Raw genomic sequence first — 6,141 nt, forward strand, 5'->3', positions numbered from 1 at the left:
AGAAATCTTTTCAAGAATCGGAAAAGAAACTGCCTTAGGGCCCAAGCCAGTCCACCTCCTCATTCCAAGAACTTGGTTATAACCATGTTTAAAATGACACTTAATATATTATGTTCCGAGTAGATGGACTATGTATCTCAAATGGTTTCAATGGACCCACCCAGAGGGCTGGTGAGGGCATACGTGTTATATAAAGAAACACTGACCTGCACTTGCAGATTTCCATCATGACGGATGACCACATTAGCTCGATAGAGGTTAGATGTAGGATGCACTAAGTCTGGAGTGCGCGCTGGGTGGTGGCTGCATTACGTGCCTCTGTGCTCACAACTGCCCTGGCGTCCTTGAGTTCCTGCTCCCACTCTAAAAGGATGCAGCCAAGTCACAAGGGGCTGGTAATTTGTTTAGCCTTTAGTTTCCCTCCATGCTGGAAGAACCTCTTTGCTTTTTAATCAGAATCTTAGCTGGCACCTCATTAAGTTACAAGTACGAGACTAAAAACAGTATTTCACTGTTATAAAGTACGAATGCATACCAGTTACTTATAAAGTTAATGAGAATGACGAGGCTGTTTGGGTGACTAAAAATTTGTAATTGGGGTGACAGATGACAGTTGTAGTTATAGTCTCAGCGCTCCATTGATTGTTTTGGCTGTAGAGCAGCAAGAAGGTCCTGATTTGCAAAGAAAAAGAGGTGGTATCTTAATATAGTTTTATGAAAAGTGAGTACATATTGGCCTAAATTATAAAACCCCGGTGCAGTCACAACCTTCTGAACCAGGCCTGACAAGGGAGGCCTGCAAGAAGTTCAGGCAGGAGAAGCATCACGCCTGAGGTTTGAACAGAATGTGCCAACTTGATGGCTCCTGCTGACCCACTGGGTGGTCTTCAATTGCCATTCTGAATGTAACACATTAGATGTTTTGGTTAGGTGTTTTTTTTTTTTTCAGTTTTTATTACAGTGTTTAAATATTATACATTTAAACACACACGTTTTCTGAATCAAATGTTTATGGAAACTTCGATCAGTTCCAACAGAATGCCGGGTCCCGCGGGACAATCTGAAAACCACTGCTGCCGCCCCAACGTGCCCAGTTATTTTGAGAGCCTTTGGCAAAGCATCATTTCATCTCCTTTTTTCCATTTGGCCTTTTCCTCCCAAATGTCAGGCTCAACGTGATCCATCAATATTTACGGAGTGCCCGTCCCCCCAGAGGCATGGCACCGTGCTTGGTTTCAGAATAAAGATAGTATCATTTTGTAAGACAAATTAACAGTTCACTCTGAGCTAAGAGTTGTGAGTGGCGTACAAGTTTGGTCTAGCTGGCGAAAGTCATTCAGACTGGGGACCAGGTGACACTGGGCTGGATTTACAGTGTTTCCCTTAAATGGCTCCCACCTCAGAGTGGCATCAATGAGCAGAGCTGTAGCGGCCCTGTTGGGAAATGGCATTTCTTTGGCCCTCCAACGTGTTAGCAGCAGAGACCACCCAGAAACCGGGCACGGTCATGGTTCCTTGAGCGGAGGAGAGGATTTGTTCCCACAGTGAGGCTATCTTGCTCCCTAGCAGGAATGCCACGGTGGTTGGGAGAGAAATGATCAATACATGACCGTATAAGAAACAGGTCTGTGTACATGCAGAGTGGCATTTGGTGGCTCAAAGTTTTGTTTTTTTACCACAGATCTGCCCTCTGAAAGGTATCAGGCCCTTCCCATGACCAGGAGAGAGACCAGCACAGAGAGAGACTATGCTGTTTGCTCTACGAGGCTGCCCTGAGGCCTGAAGAAAGGTTATAGTATGCTGACTAATGGAAAAACCCATTCATGAGGCAGGAGGAGAGATAAGATAGTGAGGGTAACCCACCCAGAGAGGGAAATCAGAGTCACTTTCTGAATCACCCGCTACGTAGAAAGGGCAGGAAGGCAATATTAAATTTGGATATTATAAAACAGGAAACACAACTGGTACACAATAGAATGTTTAAATCACATTTTAACTGACAGGAAGCTGCGGAGACGCACAGTCATTGCCTGAACACCAGGCAGATTGGAAACTAGGAGTTGCTATCGTCACTTTTCATCAAACTAGCATTTCCATCTCCACCATATTCTGGAATGTTCCAACGTTAGCGTATGTGTCAACATGTGTAAGTGGATTTGTGTGCATCAGCACAGGAGACAGGGGCTGGCCAGACCATTGGATGGGGCAATCAGAGTCCCCACTCACACACAGCCTGGCAGGGTAGAAAGGGGGTCTTGGATTGGAAAGAGCAGAAAACCCCCATCTTGTTTGAAGGACAGTATTAGTGTGAGTAACGCAAACATTTCCCTTAACTTTCTCTACTCAAACATTCACATGAATTCCAGGAACTCTGCATGGAGATATTGCCGCCCCGCTGGCACAGGCCTCAGCAAAGGTCCCTTTCCCAGAATTGTGGTGGGGGACAGTGGTGGGTGGCCATAGTGACCTCTGTACATGAAGCCATGCCCCTCAGTGCCTAGCCTATGTGGTCCATGGTGCTCATGAATCATGGGTTGAGAAGAGGAACACGGGGTTAATCCAGTTGTTCAAATAGGTTGGGACTGCTCCTGCAGGGTATGTTGGGCCCCTCCTCCCCCCTTTGGTTTTGTACCACTCCAGAAGAATCTGTGGCCTTGGAGAAGATCAAATAGAAATTGCTAATGGTCAGCCCTAGGCTGGGAAATTGCAGGCAACACATTTGCTCTTGGGAAGGTTACCCAGTGAGTCCTGTGAGCAGGGTGCACAGGGCACTTGAGAGTTAAAAAGAAATTCTTTTCACCTTTTGTTGACTTTTTTTGAATTGCGGTGAAATCCACATGACACAATTAACCACTTGAAAGCACACAGTTCAGTGGTATTTAGTGTATTTGCAATGTTGTGCAACCACCGGCTCTCTCTAGTTTTAAAATTTTTTCATCACTCCATAAAACACTCCGTCTCTATTAAGAGGTCATTCCCCATCCTCCTTTGGCCATCACCTAAGTAACCTCTAATCTTCTCTCTGAATTTGCTTATTCTGGACATATCATATAAATGGAGTCATACAACGTGTGACCTTTTGTCACTGTCTTCTTTTACTTAGCATAATGTTTTCGAGGTTAATCCAAGTTGTTGCATGTTTCAGTACTTCGTTTCTTTTGATGGCTGAATAATATCTCATTGTATGTACAGACCACAATTTGTTTATCCATTCGTCCACTGATGGACATTTGGGCTGTTTCAATCATTTGGCTCTTACAAATAAAGCTGCTACAAACATGTGTGTCTAAGTTTCTGTGTGGACATTATGTTTTCATTTCTCTTGGGTAGATACTTAAGGATGGAATCACCAGGTCATACGGTAATTCTACGTTAAGCCTTTTGAGAAACAGTCAAACTGTTTTCCACAGTGGCTGTACCATTTTACATTCCCACCAGTATGAAGGTTCCAATTTCTCCACATCCTCACATATACCTGTTATTATCTGTCTTTTTGATTATAGCCACTCTAGTGGGTATGAAGTAGTATATCACTGTGGTTTTGATTTGCATTTCCTTAATGACCAGTGATGTTGAACACCTTTTCATGTGCTTATTGGTCATTTGTATATGTTCTTTGGAGAAATGTCTATTCGAGTCCTTTGCCCAATTTGTAATTGTGTTGTCTTTAAGCTTTAAGAGTTCTTCATGTATTCAGGATATTAAGCCCTTATCAGATATATGATTTGAAAATATTTTCTCCCATTTTGTAGGTTGTCTTTTTCACATTCTTGATAGTGCCCTTTGGTGGACAAAATTTTTTAAATTTTTATAAAGTCCAATTTATCTATTTTTAATTTAATTAATTTTAATTTTGTTGCTAATGTTTTTGGTGGCAAATCTATGAATCCATTGCCAAATCCTATGTCCTGAAGATTTATCCCTATGTTTTCTTCTAACAATTTTAGCCTTATATTTAGGTTGTTGGTCTATTTTGAGTTAATTTTCCTACATGGTGGTGTACTCCAATGGTTGATTTTCTTATGTTGAACCACCCTTGTATTCCTGGGGTAAATCCCGCTTGGTCATGGTGTATAATCCTCTCAATGTGTCATTGGATTTGCTTTGCTGGTATTTTGTTGAGGATTTTTGTGTCTGTATTCATAAGGATACTGGTCTGTGGTTTTCTTGTGGTATCTTTCCTTGCTTTGGTATCAGGGTAATGTCGGCCTTATAGAATGTGTCAGGAAGTGTTCCTTCCTCTTCTATTTTTTGAAAGAGTTTGTATAGGATTAGTGTTAAAGGTTTAAATGTTTGGAAGAATTCACCAATGAGGCCTGTTTTTTTTTTTCTTTTTTTTTAAGTTGGGAGGTTTTTGATTACTGATTCAATCATCTCTTTACTTGTTCTAGATCTGTTCATGTTTTCTATTTCTTCTTGAGTCAGTTTTGGTAATTTCCATGTTTCTAGGAACTTTTCCGTTTCATCAAGACTAATTTGTTGGCATACAACTGCTTATAGTATTCTCTTATAATCCTTTAAATTTTTGTAAGGTTGGTGGTAACATCCTTGCTTTCATTTCCAATTTTAGTTGTGTCTGTTTTTTCTTAATGAGTCTAGCTAAAGATTTGTCAATTTTGTTGATCTTTTTAAAGAACCAACTATTGGTTTCATTGATTCTATTTTTTTTCTATTCTCTATTTCATTTAACTCTGCTCTAACCTTTATTATTTCTTTCCTTCTGTTGGCTTTAGGTGTAGTTTGTTCCTTTTTCTAGTTCCTCAAGGTGTAAAGTTAGGACGTTGACTTCAGAGATCCCTTTTTAATACAGGTGTTTAAAGCTATAAACTTAACTCTGACCACTGCTCTCACTGTATCCCAAAGGTTTGGTACGTTGGGGAGATTGGGATTGACATATACGCACTACTATATATAAAATAGATAACTAATAAGAACCTACTGTAAGGGAACTCTACTCAATACTCTGTAATGACCTACATGGGAACAGAATCTAGGAAACAGTGGATATGTATAACTAATTCACTTTGCTGTACAGCAGAAACTAACACAACATCGTAAATCCACTATACTCTGATAAAAATTAATAAAAAATAAAAGTAAAAAAAGCATATTGCAAGAAATATATGCAGAAAAAGTTTTTAAATGGTACATTGTATTTCCCTTTTCATTGATCCCGAAGCATTTTCTAATCTCCCTAGTGATTTCTTCTTTAGCCCATTGGTTAAGTGTGTTGTTCGATTTCCACATACTTGCAATATTAACAGTTTTCCTTCTGTTTTTGATTTCTAGCTTTATTCCATTTGGTCAAAGAAGATACTTTGTTTAATTCCAATCTTTAAAAATTTAGTGATAATTGTTTTATGGCCTAAAGCATGATCTATCCTGCAGAATGTTCCAGGTACACTTGAGAAGAATGTGTGTTCTGCTCTTGTTGGGTAGAGTACTCTGTATGTGTCTTTTAGGTCTAACTGGTTTATAGTGTTGTTCAAGTCTTCTATTTCTTACATATGTATTGTCTAAGTGCTTTATCCGTTATTTAAAGTGGGATATAGAAGTCTCCACCTATTATTGTAGAACTGCCTGTTTCTCTTTTCAATTCTGTCAATGTTTCCTTCATATCTTATGGAGCTCCGTTGTTTGGTGTGTATATGTATATAATTGTTGTAGCTTCTTGATGAACTGATCCTTTTATCAATTTTATTTGTCTCTGGGTCCAAATTGAGTCTCTTGTAAGTAGCATATAGTTAGATCATGTCTTTTTAAAATCCATTTTGCCAGTATCTGTCTTGTATTTGGTGAGTTTAACCCATTTACATGTAAAGTGATTACTGATAATGAAGAATTTTTTTCCTGCCATTGTGCTATTTGTTTTCTACATGTCATATCTCTTTTTTTCCTCAATTCCTCCAGTACAGCTTTCATTTGTGTTTGATGGACTATTTTCTAGTGTACCATGTTGATTCCCTCTTCATTTCCTTTTCTGTATCTTTTATTTTCTTAGTGGTTACCATGGGGATAGAGTTAACATCCTAAATTTACAACAATCTAGTTTGATCAACTTTTTCTTTTCCTTTTAAATAGACTATAATTTTAGAGCAGTTTTAGGTTCACAGCGAAGTTGAGCAGAAAGTACAGAGACCA

Source organism: Mesoplodon densirostris, chromosome X, assembly GCF_025265405.1.
Source record: "Mesoplodon densirostris isolate mMesDen1 chromosome X, mMesDen1 primary haplotype, whole genome shotgun sequence".
NCBI lineage: Eukaryota > Metazoa > Chordata > Mammalia > Artiodactyla > Ziphiidae > Mesoplodon > Mesoplodon densirostris.